Raw genomic sequence first — 18,221 nt, 5'->3', positions numbered from 1 at the left:
GCATGTCAACACCAAACACATCCTGGGCAAATTTTGTATTTAAACAATGAAAGGTCGCTAGCTCGCTAGCTAGATGATAGAAGATAGTTAGGAGGGGGAAGAGGAGAGAGTTTTCTTTTTTAATAAGAATTGAGTAAAGAAAAAAATTAGAAATGGAAATTAAACTAGACTCAGATTTCTTTGGAACTATAAACCAACATTCCTCATGAATATAGAAACTTCTCCCCAAATATTAGAAAATAAAATTTAACTGTATATAAAAAGATAATATATTCCAACCAACTGAAGTTTACTATGGCAAGGAAAGTTTGGCTAAACATTCTAAGAAGAATCAACATAGTTTACCATAGTATTAACAGACCAAAGAAGAAAAGTTATATGACCATTTTGATCGATGCAGAAAAAGAAATTGGTTCTTTCATCCCAGTAACACCTTACAGCAGCTTCCGATCAATGGACCTCTCAGAGCTGAAGACCCTTTCTTCAGGCCAATACTTCCCTCACCAGGGGTGAGCTGCTAGCTTACGTGTTCTGTGTCATCAGGATTTTATAAAGACCCGAGTCTTAGAAGAAATGAATAAAAGAGAAGAGGATTAGAAGAGCTAAGGGACCTTCAAACATTTTTTGATTATGTTTTAATGAGATTTGTGAAGCTCATTTATATAAAAGTTTTTCAGCTGAGAAATCGAACAACGCTTTCCCAGACGTCTGCTTCTGTTATGAGGCAATAGCAGGCAGTGATGAGTTCCAAACATTTTCCTCGGTAAAATTTCTTCTTGTTTCTTTGGACTGTTTCACCCTACTGCCTCAGGACCATGTTCTCTTACTTTGGCGTTTGAGACAACAGCAGCAGAGTGTCTACTAGTAATACCTGCAGCAGGACTCATGGGAGAGCTGTTCTAACAATAATAAGACTTTAAGTTCATTGTGGCCCTTCTTTCCACTCAGTGGTCCATTTCTTGCAATGAAATCCAAAGCTCTTACCATGGCCCACAAGGCCTTACAACTTCAGGCCCTTTTCCTGTGACTCTGCCCTTGTGCTCTAAGCTCCAGTCACAACTTCAATTCCTCAAATTCACAAAGCCTTCCTGAAATGTGTGCTTTCAGATATGCTATTTCCTCTGTTTGAGACGGTCTTCCCCTTGCTCACCACCTGGTGAGTAACTACTATTCATGCTTCACATCTCAACTCAAAGGTCTTCCTCAGAGACACCTGCCCTGAACACATCCCACCCTGTCTAGGAATTGTTCTCCCCTACACTTTCTCTTAGCACCCTGTACTATTTCTTTATTGTACGTAGCACGATTTGCTGTTTTATCTCCACCTGTGATCTCTTCCTTGGCCCCTTTCTCCCACTGGGTTGTACATTCCATGCAGACAGGAGCAATGTTTGCTTTATGCACCACTGTGTGTCCAATGCCTAAATAATTCCTACCATATCGTAAGTGCTCAATAAATCCATGTTGATGGCAGGATGGGTGAAAAAGGAAGGGATTAAGAAATACAAATGGGTAGTTACAGAATAGTCATGGGAATGACATGCACAGCATAAAGAATAGTTAATAAGGCCCTGGCTGGTTGAGCATCGGCCTGGCGTGCTGGGGACCCGGGTTCGATTCCCGGCCAGGGCACATAGGAAAAGCACCCATTTGCTTCTCCACCCCACCCCCCTCCTTCCTCTCTGTCTCTCTCTTCCCCTCCCGCAGCCAAGGCTCCATTGGAGCAAAGATGGCCCAGGCGCTGGGGATGGCTCCTTGGCCTCTGCCCCAGTCGCTAGAGTGGCTCTGGTCACGGCAGAGCGACCCCCCCCGGAGGGGCAGAGCGTCGCCCCTGGTGGGCGTGCCGGGTGGATCCCGGTCGGGCGCATGCGGGAGTCTGTCTGACTGTCTCTCCCCGTTTCCAGCTTCAGAAGAAAAAAAAAGCTCCCTCCTCTAAAAGGAATAGTTAATAATATTATAATAACTATATATGCTGTCACATGGGTACTAGATTTATTGGGGTGATCATTTAGTAAGTTTATATAATGCCCAAACACTGGACATTCTACACCTGAAACTAGTACAACATTGTATGTCAACTGTGACTGAAAAATTAAAAAATTACTTTAAAAAATCCTTATTGAATCAATGTTGAATGGGCTACCACCATCCTTCAGGACTCTTATACTTGATCCAAAGTGAATACCCCAGTTGTGAGCCCCCTCAAAATGGGTTACTGTAGTTAACTTTTAACAGCACAGCATACCTATTAAAATCACATGCATTCCTAGAACGCTAATAAAATGATCGTCGTCTGAAAGAAGAAGGCACGGTTTCGAAAGTGAAGATGGATTGGAGCGTCAGAGGCTCAAGCAGCGCTGCCACCTGTTTCATCCATCATCGTCACCACAGGCTGCTACCACGTGGGACCAGATGGCTTAGAATAAATCAGTTTTGCAATGATTTCCAGTGAATTTACTTTTCCTGACCATTTCCTCATCAAGGCTTACATAATGAAAAAAATAGTTAATAATTTGATTCTTTTGGTAGTCTCCTACTGTGTGCTTGACTCAGTGGTAAGAGTCAGCAAAGGGCACCCAAGATGTGTGTGTAATACAGACCATCTCCTTCCCTACTAAAGAGAGGATTATATGTTCGTATTCATCTGTCATCTTCTAACTGTGCCATTTGAAGTAGCATCCTCAAATTGGGGAAACAAGATTGGGATGTGCAGCTCAGCTACACATCTGTACCACCCATTTTTCAGTTGCTAGACAACTGCTTTGTCTAGTTATGGTGTGACAATGCTAAGGAAATTAATAGTGTTGACAATTTTGCACCTAGCCTCATGGTGTGTTTAATTAATTGGTTGCCAGGCACAGCAAATATTAGTTTGATGTCTTAAGACATCAGGGACAGCAATCTCTAATAGATTCAGAACCCAAGAGTTAATGGGGCTCAGTTATATATATATATATATATATTTTTTTTAATTTAGAAATTAAATTTAATGGGGTGACATTGATCAATAAGAGTACATAGGTTTCAGGTAAACATCTCTATAGCATTTGAACTGTTGATTGCATTGTGTGCTCATCGCCCAAAGTAAAATCATTATCCATCACTGTATATTTGTCCCTCTCTATCCCCTTCCCCCCAAATTCCTCCCCCCGGTAACCACTTCACGTTTTTTCTATGTGAGACTCAATTTGAGATCAGCCCAAGCTACAATAACAGAACATTATCTTAAAACATGAAGACATATAGTTTGAAAAGTAATTTGGTGACAATGATTCATCATTTAAAATTGGAATGGTTCCAGGGAGTCTCAGCATCAGGTTGTCCTAGCTAAAATGTATAAAGTGGTCTTACTTTCTTCTTTAAGAAATAAGGCATGATGAGTTTCCAGCGTCCAAGGCATCCTCCTGACAAACAAACAAACAAACAAAAAAATGGGCAGGGAAATGAATTAATTTCCTCTTCAGCCTTCTTGAGAAATCAGGAAGGAGCTGTTGGCAGAGGACCACAATGGAAGAAAACCCATAAAACGCTTGAATAATGCCAGGATCCATGGAGTTAGAAAAATTAGCAACTATAGCTAAGAATGAGAGAGCCATAGGGAGAAAAGACAGTGACAAAAGGCATCTGATCACAGGAAGGGGCAAACTGAGTAATATGGTAGAATGCTGTGCCCATAAACAGGTAAAAAGCTGTTTGCAAGCTTTTGTCACCTAGAAATCCCCAGTGGCTATTTTCAAACTACATGCTTAATATGCATGTGTATAAAATAATGTGTTATATATATAATATAGAAATGTTCTACATAAATATTATATCAATGTTAAAAATATAAATTATATAAAATTTATTATTTTTTTCTTATTTAAATAGTGCTTGTCCAATGTTTCAAATAATCTTCAAACTCTTGGGAAAGGGGGTATTGTACCTGATAATAGTCTATAAAAATTATTGTGTTTTCTCTTTCATTCCCTCCTTTTCTAGAGCAGTACCAAATTTATTCACTTTTTAATATACCCCAAGTGCCTCAGTCTCCTCTCACTCCCTGAGGCAGGTCCAGTTCCCTAAGTGGAATTCTAGAAATTACCGTTGTTGTCATTGTTGGATGTACAATTGAGTTATATAACTTCCAACAAGTGAAATGTAGGAACAGTCAGAGTGTTCTCTATGCCCATTCTTGGGGGAGAGCAGGCCATGCATTAGACTGGTGTAGGCAGTGTTGGGATTGCCTTTAAGGAGTCAGTGGACCCATTCCCTAGCCACTGTGAATGTTGACTTATTATGACTCAGTTGTCCCTTCTCTGGAGAGGAATTGTTTTTGGCCAAGGGGATCTCATTCTGGAAATGTTGGGAGACTTTTTCCTCTCCCAACCCCCATGACTGATTGATATATAGTTCAACTACTGAGTTGTTGAAACTAGAGAAATCTGAGCAGGAGAATACAGGAAATATCAAAAAGACTTTCTTTCTTTCCCAGAGGCCACCCTTCACAGCTTAACTGAATGACCTAGCTGGGGTCATTCTTCTGCCCAAAGGAGTAAAATGTAACATCTACACCAATTTCCATAGCAAGAGAAAGCAAGCAACTGTCTGAGCAGGAGGCATAGAATCTAAAAGCTAAACAAAACAAAACTAAACTAAAAATGGTAAGACAAGCCATTTCCTGCGGAGGGTACTAAATTACTGGCAGCAAAAACTTTGAAGACAGGACAGCATTAAAGGATGCAATCATTAGAAAGAGCAAGGAGGGAAATTAATAGTTAAAATGCATTTGGGACAATTGTAGAAGCAGAACTAAAATTAGCTGCCATTGGCAATAAGAATCCTTACATAAGAAAACAGCAATAAACAGTAACAATTGCTATTGTTGATTGAGCACCTGCCAAGTGTGAGGCGTGATGCCAGGTTCTTACATTTATTCATCATAATCCAGGCAAGAAATCTGTAAGGCTGGAATGAGACCAACACCCATCTCTTTATCTCTTTCTATAATGCCAGGCTGCCCCTTATTCAATTACTAAGTAGTGTAAAACTAGCAGAGAAAGAGAAACGGAACCCTTAATACTCTTTCCTTTTCCTTAGCACACAGCACAGTGCCTGGCATGTAGTAGTCACTCAATAAATACTTGTGAAATGAATTGGTGGAAGACTAGAAATTGAGATACCAAAATTTTAGTAAAGGTTAACTTTTAAAAAGGATTTTATTTATTCATTTTTAGAGGGGAGAGAGAAAGAGAGGGATAGTGAGAGAGAGAAGGGGGGAGGAGCAGGAAGCATCAACTCCCATATGTGCCTTGACCAGGCAAGCCCAGGGTTTCAAACCAGTGACCTCAGCATTCCAGGTCAATGTTTTATCCACTGCGCCACCACAAGTCAAGCAGTAATGGTTAACTTTGAATGGTGGGGCCAGGTGCTGCAGTTTTCTTTGTGTTTCCCCAAGCTTTCTGCATTAAATTTGTACTTTCATGAATTAGAAAAGTATGAGCACTTATAACTATATACAGTGTTTAAATATTTTGAAAATTATGATCAATTTCATTTCTAAACTAAAATTAAAAGTTACCCAGAGCTCATTCAGTTTTCTTGTTTATCCCTTTAGACCAGGGATCCCCAAACTTTTTACACAGGGGGCCAGTTCACTGTCCCTCAGACCACTGGAGGGCTGGACTATAAAAAAAAACTATGGACAAATCCCTATGCACACTGCACATATCTTATTTTAAAGTAAAAAAACAAAACGGGAACAAATACAATATTTAAAATAAAGAACAAGTAAATTTAAATCAACAAACTGACCAGTATTTCCATGGGAACTATGGGCCTGCTTTTGGCTAATGAGATGGTTAATGTCCGGTTCCATATTTGTCACTGCTAGCCATAACAAGTGATATGACTCGCTTCCAGAGCGTGCGTCCCGCGTCACCGGAAGTAGTACTGTAGTGAGCCATGCCGCCACATACAGTACTCCAGGAGCACAGGATGCATCCTGTGTTCCTCTCACTGACCACCAATGAAAGAGGTGCCCCTTCCGGAAGTGCGGCGGGGGCTAGATAAATGGCCTCAGGGGGTCACATGTGGCCCACAGGCTGTAGTTTGGGGACCCCTGCTTTAGACTTTAAATTATTAGTACTCATAAGTCCAGGTTGTATAAATGCCCCGTTAATTGTCTTTCAGCACCAAGGACAGCAGCACAGACCGCCACCGGGAGGGTGGTTCTCAATTTTAAATTGAGGGCTACAGCAGCTCTCCCCTGGGAAAGGGAGCTCCCCTTCTCCTGCTTTCTGAAAAAGAAACTTCTATTATCCATGGTCATGCGGATGTTCTTTTTTTGTGTGACAGAGAGAGACAGAGAGAGGGACAGATAGGGAGGTAGGGACAGACAGACAGGAAGGGAGAGAGATGAGAAGCATCAATTCTTCGTTGTTGCACCTTAGTTGTTGATTGTTTTCTCATATGTGCCTTGACGCGAGGGGGGGGGGGGCTACAGGAGACTGAATGACAAGCCAGTGACCTTGGGCTCAAGCTGGTGAGCCTTGCTCAAACCAGATGAGCCTGCGCTCAAGCTGGTGACCTCAGAGTTTCGAACCTGGGTCCTCCATGTCCCAGTCCAATGCTCTATCCACTGCGCCACTGCCTGGTCAGGTGCAGATGTTCTTTAAAAAGAGAAAGAAAGTCCTAAACATGTTCCTTAGTCATGGGCCTGTGCTTCATGACAGCCAGCAAAGAACAAAGGCAATCCTAGCAAATACAATGGCAGAGACAAAAATTAGGATACTAAGAAGTCTACTTAGATTAAACTATACCAGGGTGCTAGGGCTTGGTTTTCTGGAATTATCCCCTATAATTCTATCTTTGAGTGGGATAAATGAAAATGCTTTAGCATGTCACCTTTCTTTTCCCCAGTGAATCGTGTTCTGACAAGCAGTGAGTCCTCTGACAAGTGACCTTGACTCAGAAACTGAACTGCACTCCCATTTTATGGATGAAGAAACTAGGCTCAGAGGACTTGAACAATATGCCAAGGAACAGAGCTGGTTGAAAGCGAGACTGAAGCAAGAGACCAGGCTTCCTGATCATCTTCTGCAATTTCGGAGATACCCACTGAAGAGGAGAGTTTGTCCTGGCTCTTCTGGACACTTTACAGTCCAGAAGTCACTCCACCCTCCCCTCTCATCCACGACCTCTCCAACCACACCATCACCATCTGCTTCCTAGAAAAATTTCACATCTGGCTCACCTTTTTTTTTTGTAGCCTTGTCCCTATCCTCAGCTGACATTTTTCCTGCCTTCAGCCTATATGTTGAGGGTCACAAGCCCTATGGCCAAGCTCAGCCCTCTGAAGGCCAATTTCCTCTGACCTGTCTGCAAGGAGACCCTTTGTCTGACGCTGCTCCTTGCAGGATGGATGCTTTCGGCTGTAATTTCACAAAGCTCAAACTGGATTCTGGCCAAGCAGCCTAGGTCAGGAGCTTAGAAACAAAGCAGCTACCTATACTTCCTGCTTGCCCTGTTCTCAGCCCAGCTTTTCTACAAAACAGCATTTTATTTAATATATATATATATATAAATCTGCCCGCACCCCGTTATTTCTGAGACTGCGGGCCCTCACTTGCTGAGCCACCTGGAGAAGGGTACATGCTTCTTAACTTTACCCTTGTTGACTATGGATTAGGTCAATCCATTTTAATCACATATTTTACTTATAAAGATGTCCATTTCATTTGGTTTAACTTAATATAGGAAAGTCCTATGTCCATGATGGCAAACCTTTTTATAAAAACCACCCACTTTTGCAGTGCTGGTCAACCTGGTCCCTTCCGCCCACTAGTGGGTGTTCCAGCTTTCATGGTGGGCATAGCGGAGCAACCAAACGGTGCCGCGATTGGCCCACCATGAAAGCTGGACCTCCCACTAGTGGGTGGGAGGGACCAGGTTGACCAGCACTGCAAAAGTGGGCGGTTTTTATAAAAAGGTTTGCTATCATGGTCCTATGTGCACTCCAAGACACCAGCGCTTGTTGAACTGTAACCGGGTGAAGGTTGAAAGACAGGTTGCCTTCCAGGTACTGTACTATCCATTTTGGGAGGGCCTGACGTCTCCAGTCACGTACATGCTGTATACTCATACATCCTAGGGTATGAATGGGACTGTATGTGTGTATAGACACATATATCTTGATAGCTGTTTATGGTATTTTTTACTGACCACCCTTTAACATGGAAATGTAATGGTTTATAATTAAAAACGAAGCCAAGGTCTTTCATCCTGCACTCTCAGCAGACAGAGGGGCTCCTGTTCATAGCCGTGTCCTCAGTGGGCGGAGTCTAGCAGGGACTACACTCTTCAGCTGCTCTGAAGCGGGCATGGCAATGTCATTCCACCATAGGCTTGGTTTCCTGCTAAGAGAGCAGCCAGGCTCCCGAACTGAGGAGCCAGCACATCTGTCTGCTTGGGAGGAAATCTGGCTCAGTCACCACAGAAAGTCTCTGAGTGGGGTTGGAGCAATTAGACATTCTTATTTGAATTTTTCTTACTAACAGCTAGAGAGCTTTAGAAATGATGGCTGCTGATTATGGAAATTGGATCTACTTCTATCCACAGACCCGCAGGCAGAAGGGGTTTTAGCAAAGCTATCATTTAAATAGTTAGGAGAAAATACTTAACAAGCAGACACCCCATCTCTCTTTCTGTGTTATTAATATAACACAAAAGGACTGTTTGGTATAGCGAGTTCTAGATTCCTCCACAGGTTATCTGGATGATCTTAGACAAAATAGCCTTTCTAAATCTCACTTCCCTCATCTGTAAAATATGGGATAAGACTGACCTGTGGTGATGCAGTGGATAAAGCGTCGACCTGGAAATGCTGAGGTCGCAGGTTCAAAACCCTGGGCTTGCCTGGTCAAGGCACATATGGGAGTTGATGCTTCCAGCTCCTCCCCCCTTCTCTCTCTCTGTTTCTCTCTCTCCTCTCTAAAAATGAATAAATAAATTAAAAAAAAATGGGATAAGAATGTGTTCCTCATAGAATTGTTGTGAGGACTATGTGAAATAATGTTTACATTTTAGTGGGGAAGGCTGACAGAGAACATAGATTAAACTGGTAAATGTTTGGTTGTTTTGTGATGAATGACGGAAAGAAAATATTCAGGGTACCATGAGAGTGATGAATGGAGATCTGTGTTGGTCAGGGCTACCAGGAGGGCTTTATATCTTAGGGAAGATGTACGGAAGGATGATGTAATTATTATATCTAGTTAGGAAAAGACACAGTGAGCATTTTAAGTAAAAGAAGCAGGTGTCTATACATGCTTTCTTATTCTCTCAGTATTTCTAAAAGTGCTTGATTAAGCAAAATAAAGGAACTGACTGAATTAGAAGTAGACTCTTACTTTGGGTGCAGGCTTCTCATCAGTGGCACTATTGACATTTTAGGTGGGATAATTCTTTGCTGTGGGGGCCTGTCCTGTGCATTGTAGAATGTTTAGCAGCTTCGCTGGCTTCTACTCACCCTCTAGTCAGGACATTAAAAAATGTCTCCAGACACTGACAAATGTCCCCTGGTGGGCAAAATCACCAATTGAAAATCACTGTTCCAGTGAATTCATCTTAGAATCACATAGCATTTGGATTAAAGCAGTAATAAATAATTCTCCAACTTTGAGGACAGAAGAGAATATATAGAACAAACAAGAAGACCTTGGCCAGGTGGTGATGAAGTAAATAGAGCATCGACCGGGACACTAAGGCCCAGGTTTGAAACCCTGAGGTCACCGGCTTGAGCGTGGGCTCATCTGGCTTGAATGCGGGCTCACCAGCTTGAGCACAGGGTTGCTGGCTTGAGCAAGGGGTTATAGACGTAACCCCATGGTCACTGGCTTGCTGACATGCTGTGGGCACAGGTTGCTGACTTGAAGCCCAAGTTTGCTGTCTTGATCCCAAGGTTGCTGGCTTGAACAAGGGGGCACTGGCTCAGCTGGAGCCCCATGGGCAAGGAACGTATGAGAAAGCAATCAATGAACAACTAAGGTGCTTCAACTATGAGTTGATGCTTCTCATCTCTCTCCCTTCCTGTCTCTCTCTGGTTAAAAAAAAAAAAAGCAAGCAAAAACAAAAACAAAGCCAGACTGAGCTTTGGTCCGACTCTGGGGTGGGTCATTTAGCATGGCCGGTTCTGCCTGAGACCTGACTTGTGAACTTCGTAAGCTGAAACTGGGTGGCCTAGATGTCTCATCCTTGAGTGTCTCCAGGTAGGACTGGTTAAAGAAGAACCTGCACAAAATTTAGGAGGCAGAAGTGAAGAACCAGCCATCGCTCGAGGAAGGACTTCAAGGTCTGATACAGTGCTGGACAGATGCATGGCTGACTTCAGCTAGTCATTCTCCTCCACTCCATCTCCAGCAAGCCCAGCTCCCTATCGGAAACATGACCATGGACACGCAGAAGTGTTAACCTCACAGAGACAACAGCTTTCTTCTCATGAGAGCTCTGCTTTCCTGCTTGGGTAACTAGGCCTGCTCAACTTCTCAAGTTCCCAGCAAGCTCTGACTTGTCTACCCAACCTGTGCTTTACGAGATCTAATTAGAGCTTATTCTCTAACCTCATGGTTCCTCTTCCAGAACGTCACCTCCGAAGCTCCTCCTGTAACTGGGAAACGCCCAATTTCTAAAATAAACCCAACCCCTCATTCCCTAACCCGCCCGGTAGTTTAGTGATTGAACTTTGTATCCTTTAGCCTCCCTTGGGACTAGAATTTCAGAAGCCACTGTTAATGAAGGCATTGTTATCACATCCATCCTAGGGGAGGAAGCTTAGGGCATGAATCATCACCCAGAATGGAGGCTGAGAGAAGGGCAAGCAGTCGACTTCCTTCTTAATTCAATAGGCACTAATAAATTTATCTCTACTATGCTTGTTTCAAGAGCTCAATTTGTTTTTCCTGCACTGGGAGATTGTAGACTAGAAGAAAATTAACTCCTTGTAGGTTGAAAGAGTAAGGCTTTCCCATGAGCAGTCCCAGGTTTAGAGTTTAAACTGCAGCTACAAGTTCAGCAGAGGAGGGCGCACCTCATCCCGACGGAAAGTGGTGACCACAGTGCAGCCTTGGGCTTCCTGTGTCTTAGTTCAGGTTCCCCAGCAGCAGCCCCGGCGACAAGGGTCTGAGGCAATGTCCACTCAACAGGTGATGCAAGGAGACACTGAGAGAGGCGTGGAGAAGTACGGCAGGGCAGGGCAGGGCAGGGCAGGCAGTAATACAAGGTTTGTTGTCAAGCTAGTGGCTGTGTGAGTAACTGGAGTTCAATTCACTGGAGAGCTCTGGGAACCAGTAAAGAACACACTGAGTTATTCTACCTGGGTTGATGACTTTGGGGAAGGATGGGTATTATGTTAATTCTTGATGTACACTTCTGACCTGCTCTGCACATGGGCAGAAGACCCCAGCTGCCACAGATGCAGATGCTGGCAGCTGGACACTGGCCAGCATGCACTAAAATGGTAAAGCCCAAGGAATGTGCAGACAGGCGCTGACAGCATTTATACTCTCTGCAACACCAGCTTTTGTGCCTAAGACTCAATACTCACACAAAAACCAGATCTCAGAAAAGAAGCACATCAAAAAATTAAAAAGGGTCTGTCCTGTGTCTTGCCTCTAGTCTCAGGAAGTGGATGACACCACCATCTTTGAATCTGAAGTCCAGCAAACTAGAATCTTCCCTACTCATACTCCCCTGGTCAATTTAGAGCAATGTGGAACACATTACAGATATTTGCTCAGTTAATTTATTTTCTCTTTTTTTTCCTGGTCTTACATCATCTTCAGACTTGATGCTCATTCCTCCTTTTCCTCTTCTGTTGGTTCCATTGGACCAAACAGAGAAAAGAGGTAGGAATTTTTAGTGGAAGCTTCACAAGACAAAATTTGATCAGCAGTACCCAGTGGGTATGGATTTTAGCCTTTTGGAAAAACTGATCCCACGTCCTTTCAATCTACAAGAGGGCTTGGCTTGACCTTACATCGTAAACCTAACAGAACACCATAGAGAAATGGGCCCTTAATTCCATTCTCCATAGTGTGAGTTGACCTTTTAATAGAAAGAATAAAGAGATTACAGGAATAGCACTGCCCATTTTGCTCCTGGAGGCAGTGTCTTTAGCCTATGAGGGTCTCTCATGGTAAAGAGATGAGATGGGCCAGGGCAGGGCTCCAGGGAGCCCATGGTTCCCTCTGGCTCCTGAGCGCTGGCTCAGGCAATGTCTGAGGAAAGCCAAGGAGGAGAGCCAAGGTGTACTCTAGAGCAGGGGTCCCCAAACTGCGGCCCCCTGAGGCCATTTATCTGACCCCCCGCCGCACTTCTGGAAGGGGCACCTCTTTCATTGGTGGTCAGTGAGAGGAGCACATTGACCATCTCATTAGCCAAAAGCAGGCCCATAGTTCCCATTGAAATACTGGTCAGTTTGTTGATTTAAATTTACTTGTTCTTTATTTTAAATATTGTATTTGTTCCCGTTTTGGGTTTTTTTTTTTTTTACTTTAAAATAAGATATGTGCAGTGTGCATAGGGATTTGTTCATAGTTTTATTTTATTTTATTTTATTTATTCATTTTTTAGGGAAGACAGAGAGAGGGAGAGAGAGAGAGACAGAGAAGGAGAGAAGGGGGGAGGAGCTGGAAGCATCAACTCCCATATGTGCCTTGACCAGGCAAGCCCAGGGTTTCGAACCGGTGACCTCAGCATTTCCAGGTTAACACTGTATGTGCCACCACAGGTCAGGCCATAATTTTTTTTATAGTCTGGCCCTCCAACGGTCTGAGGGACAGTGAACTGGCCCCCTGTGTGAAAAGTTTGGGGACCCCTGCTCTAAAGTATAAGGATATATAAAGGGATCCAGGAGAGGAACAAAATAAGAAGTAAATGCACCTATGCCTGGAGTTCCACTTGTAAAACTCAAGAAAGAGAGAGATTGAAAGAAATATGGTAGAAAGAAGAAGAAGGAAAAGAGGTAGAAAGAATAGAGAGATGGGTTAGAGTGCTTCCTGTTGCCCAGCCTTTGTAATGGTGTCATTTTAATTTTGAGATGATGTCCTTAAAGCTCAGAGAGGTGAATTGACTGCCCTTAGATGACTTAGCTAGGCAGTGGCAAAACTCAGATACAAACCCAGTCTGACTCACTCCAAAACTTGTTCAGTTTTGCAGCCCAACACAAACATGCTTGGCAGGCAGTTAGATTGGGTGCAGCTCACTGCAGAGGTGAGGAGAACTCAATTAATTAGGTTCCCAAGTGTCACTCTCTAACCACTCATTCACATTATTAATGACAACTGAGTAATAAATAACATTTGAGAAATTACTATTTGCTATACGCTATGCGTGCCACTTAATCTTCAGAACAACCCCATTGTACATTAGAATTACTTGGAGAGCATTTAAACATATGAACTTCTGGTGGCCCTACCCTAGGTCAATGATATTAGAGTCCTTGGGATTGGAGCGTAGCATCAATATATTTTAAAAACTCGCCTGGAGCAAGTAATGAACAACCAGGGTAAAGAACAGAGATCCTAGACTTTAGCATGTATCAGAATGCCATGGGGGGTTAATAAACAATTTTGGGGCTTCACTCTCAGAATTTGTGATTTAGTAGATTGGGTTGGGGATCACAATAATTTTGTATTTCTACAAAGATACTGCTAGTCGGGGTCTTCACTTTGAGAACCATCAGTTGAGGACAACTTTGAGGATGGTGTTCTAGTTATTCCACTTCACATATTAACCAACTGAGGTTTGGTGATGACCAAGCCAGAACTTGCACTCAGGTCTGTGATCCATGCCTTTAAGATCTCTGCTCTCTTTGCTTTATCTTGTACAGAAATTGATCAGGCCTGGCTTTGCCAAATGCATCACTAAAAAGCAGTTACAGCTGAATTCCAACATGGTATAAAAGTCTGCTGGCGGGCGGCACTAAGTCAGTTCCAGATTCTTGCATGCTAGCAAGAAGGAAAAAGCCTTAGAGTTTAAAAAGCTAATTTAGCTTCATTAATCAAGATAACATTAATTGCTCCAATCTTCTTAATGAAGGACTGCTATACATAAAAAAACAAAATACTTCATTTAACATGACTTCCAAGTGCCTCACCCAGGCCCTGTGCTTAGAGGCGGAAAGCTCTTCTGGATAAATGTTCTCTCCGGAGTGGACTCAGCCGTCTGTATCGCCCAGCCAGGATGTCCCATAGGAAGCCCAGATTCCGGGACAGCGGTCCTTTCATTGAGAAAAGGGGTGTGGAGTCGAGACCTGCCATGATAAGATGACTCCCTGACTCTGCTCTCTCTCTTCCACCTTCTCCCTGATACATGACCTTTTATTTTATTTATTTATTTATTTTGAGAGCCATTCAACTAACAGGCTGATAGGAAACAGACAAAAAAAAAAAAAATGGTCTCGTATAGATTCTCTAAAAACAGAGCCTGGGATAAACCTGTTGTGCAGATTATTGAGGGAGCACTTTCCGTTCCTCTGAGAGGAAGGAAATGAGGCAGAAGAGGAAAAGAACCCAGGCACAACGTAAGTTCAGCTAAAGTCAAGCCTCAGCCAGATCCCACGGGCAGTTCCGGAGCGTGAGTTCCGGCGGAGCGTGAGTTCCGGCACAGCGTGCTCCCGGCATCCGTCAGCGGCTGGCTGCAGGCCATCTTGCTGCCTGCTGTCTTCTATCATCAGGCACTTGTCACTCATGCAAAAACAAATAGGAACTGGCTGGAACTTGTATCTAACCATGCCCTGCCATAGCTAATATTAATTGAGTGCTAAGTATTGTATGTGTGGGCCACTGACCTAAGATCTTTATATGCATTATCTCATTTAGCTCGCTCTCACACAAACAGAGGGGGTATTATTAGTCCCAAAGTAAACCACTCTGGTGCATAGAAACACAGGCAAGATTTCCAGACTCTTTTCTGAAGCCAACATAGCTCAGATACCAAAAAATGATGAAGGAAGGAAGGAAGGAAGGAAGGAAGGAAGGAAGGAAGGAAGGGAGGGAGGGAGGGAGGGAGGGAGGGAGGGAGGGAGGGAGGGAGGGAGGGAGGGAGGGAGGGAGGGAGGGAGGGAGGGAGGGAGGAAGGGAGGAAGGAAGGAAGGAAGGAAGGAAGGAAGGAAGGAAGGAAGGAAGGAAGGAAGGAAGGAAGGGGAAAGGGAAAGGGAAAGGGAAAGGGAAAGGGAAAGGGAAAGGGAAGGAAAAAGGAAAAGAAAAGAAAAGAAAAGAAAGGAGGGAGGGAGGGGGGAAGGAGTGAGTGAGGGAGAGACGGAATGAGGGAGGAGAGAAAGAACACAGTAGACTAATCTCACTTATAAACAGTAACAAAATAGTACAGGCAGGAAAATTTTAAGAATCTTTATCATCACTACAATTATATAACAAATATAGCTAATAGCCAATACAACTAGACAAGAGAAAGAATAAGACATATAAGTATTAGGATATTAGAAAGGCATAGGCAAAAATATTACTATATGTCAATGGAACAATTTCATATCCAAGAATATAAGAGAATCCATTGGATTTTACAATTCAATGACCACATATTTTTTTTCTTGAAAGCATTCTTTTCTAATCTAGATTTCCCTTGACTTTACTTTCACTGTGGCTTTCTGTTGTTATACGAGGGTCATTTGGGCTAAGCAGCAACAGAAGCAGTGAGATCGGAGCTGAAGAGCCACATGGCAAGACAACGGCTTCCTGTGCCGAGAGGCAGGCCCCCGAGTCCGGAGTGAACTGAGCCACTCTCCTCTTGTTCAACCACTTCTGTGATGGATGGACATTGTAGATGAATCTGCACATTGGTAAAAAGTGTGTGATACGTACCCCTTTCTGTAAATAGAGCCGAAACATACTTTCCCCCCAGGTGTTGGAAGAAAAGGGAAGGAAAAACTGTATAATAGCTGCAGTTGCTGAGAATTTGGTCATACCGTCAACCCGCTCCTACATTAAACTGTAAAGATTTTGAAGGCAGTACGCCTCTGAGGCGGGAAGCCTGAAGCAGGAATAAACAGAAGGCTTGTGGGTTGGCAAGGAAGCAAATAATCTTGCAAAGTATTTTCGACTCTCAAAAAAAAATCCATTTGAAAGTAAACTTAGCCACAACAGGAAATGTTAGAGCTATTCCAAATGCTCATTAAACATATCATCAACCTGTGTGAACAGAGCTAGGACTGCTTACTGAGAAGCAACAGTCTTTCCAGAACATAAAAATGTCAACGTTCTTTTTTGCCTGTTAATTCCAATATTGAGAATTAAAAACCAATTATTATCAACATAGAAAAGATTATAAGAAAAATAGTATCAGGGTGCAAGTGTTATTTTCCCAGCTCCTCCACCTGTTGGCTTTGTGAACCTGGCGTAGCTACTTAACTTATCTGATGTCATTGCGTTTTCTAATAGAATTATTACTGAAAATGTAGTGACAGCATATTGTTACAGTGAATAAAGAGAATGAACCAAAGAGTATCTGCAGGGTTGAGCAGAAGTAGACTTATAGTTGTGAGTATGTGAAACAGTTTATTCTTTTCTTGTATTATTATTTATTAATTATATTATTATTTTTCCACACAAACAACTATAAACCTACTTTTGTCCCACCCTGTAAAATATGCTACATTTGTGTAAGAGAAAAAATGCAATAAGACACTATACATGTATCTGTTTATGTTTGCAAAAGGAAACACAGGAAGGCTAAACCCGAAACTAATGAGATGGGTTACCTAAAGGAGGTGGGTGGGAATGGGGTTGATGGGTGGGGGGACACAAACTGACACCCCTCTGAGTATTTAGTTTGGTTTAGTTTTGACTTTAGGGACCATGGTCATGTGTTCTATAAACAAAAAGAAAAATAAAAAACAAGGATGAGAAGGAAGATCCTAAAATGGAATGCAAGCCAAATCAAATGTATTTAGCTGTACTTCAAACAAATAACATAAACAAACTGGGAAAATAAAAAGAACTAACCTAGATGTAACTATTTAACACAATATTTTGACTCTCTCGCCTCAGACTACACTAAAAGAATCTTAAACAAATACTGAGCAGTAGTCAGTAGGGGTTTCTACCCGCCACAGTGGCGTGTGTTAGCAATTCTAGTGGAGAAACTAAATTCAATTTGTGGTTTTGGATTGGAATAGAAAGTTTCAGCACAAACTCATGGTTTCTAATATAGAGATATAGATAGATGATCGATAGATAGATTAATAGATAGATTGATAGATAGAATTATATGTATATACATATCATATATTTCCTAGATCTGTCCACTGATAGTCTAGAAGCTATGACACAGCAGTAGCAATGAGCACATCCAATGTCCAGTCTTAGCTTCTAACTATCATCCTCTAAAAAAAGAAACCAGAAGTCCTTGCAGAAATGGTTGATTCTGAGGCTGGGACCAGAAGAAGAGTATAAGATGAGCCTTGAAAATTTTGTCATGCCAAAAAGCAAGAAAGTGACAAAGATTGATAGAGATGTTAAAAAGACATAAGACCTAACTTATAGGAGCATACCTGGCCAAATATGGCACAATCTGAGTACCAAATAGAAAAATGACAGTAATGTATTAGAACACATTGAATTAGAAAAGAATCCACGAGGCCACAATGATACCCAAATTTAGAGACATAGAAGGGAAAAAAACCCTCTTCTTTAGAGAAGATGCTATATAATATACGTAGAAGAAGTAATAGAGTTACAGGGGGTCCTCCGGTTATGACAGTTTTGTTCCTATGACAGTTACGTAACCTGAATGTTGGTGTTAGTCGAACACACCCTACCCTGACACAAATGGCACACTTGTGCTTTTAATAGTCTAAAATGGCATAGGTAAGCATACCGGGGATGCCAACTCTCTCAGTCATAAGCTGCATTACTGTGTATTCTTCCACTGCACGCAAACAAACTAGTTTGCCCACCTACTCCATAAGTACAACGCTAATGGCGTAAGCATCTCAATTCTTTAAAGTTTTTACGGGAATGAACGTTGTAAAGTCGAAACATCGTATGTGAAGACTGTCTTAACCCAAGGACCCCCTGTAGTGGGGAAATCACCATTCTGCAAACTCAATGTAATAATTGATTCAGACAAGATTTATCAATGGATACTAACATTATCAGGCAAAGAGTTCTTGGGAATCAGAATATTCAAGTAGTTTTAAATAGTCTCCCCCAAAACTACTCAATTGC

General features: G+C 42.4%; 1 long non-coding RNA gene across 2 annotated transcripts in view; it reads right to left on the bottom strand.

The window, feature by feature from the left end:
• Positions 1-18,221, bottom strand: part of LOC136382144 (uncharacterized) — a 93,138-nt gene that overhangs the window by 57,300 nt on the left and 17,617 nt on the right. Inside the window, exon 3 of one of the 2 annotated variants that reach the window (XR_010747208.1) lies at positions 15,489-15,825. The exons of the other annotated variant lie outside the window; for it this stretch is intronic. This is a non-coding gene — a long non-coding RNA (uncharacterized lncRNA). Of the gene's footprint in view, positions 1-15,488; positions 15,826-18,221 lie in introns of those variants that run through there. 2 annotated transcript variants of the gene reach the window in all.

Source organism: Saccopteryx leptura, chromosome 10 (assembly GCF_036850995.1).
Source record: "Saccopteryx leptura isolate mSacLep1 chromosome 10, mSacLep1_pri_phased_curated, whole genome shotgun sequence".
Taxonomy (NCBI): Eukaryota; Metazoa; Chordata; class Mammalia; order Chiroptera; family Emballonuridae; genus Saccopteryx; species Saccopteryx leptura.
Note: the sequence above shows the minus strand (reverse complement) of the source record. Positions and strands in the feature narration are given on the sequence as shown.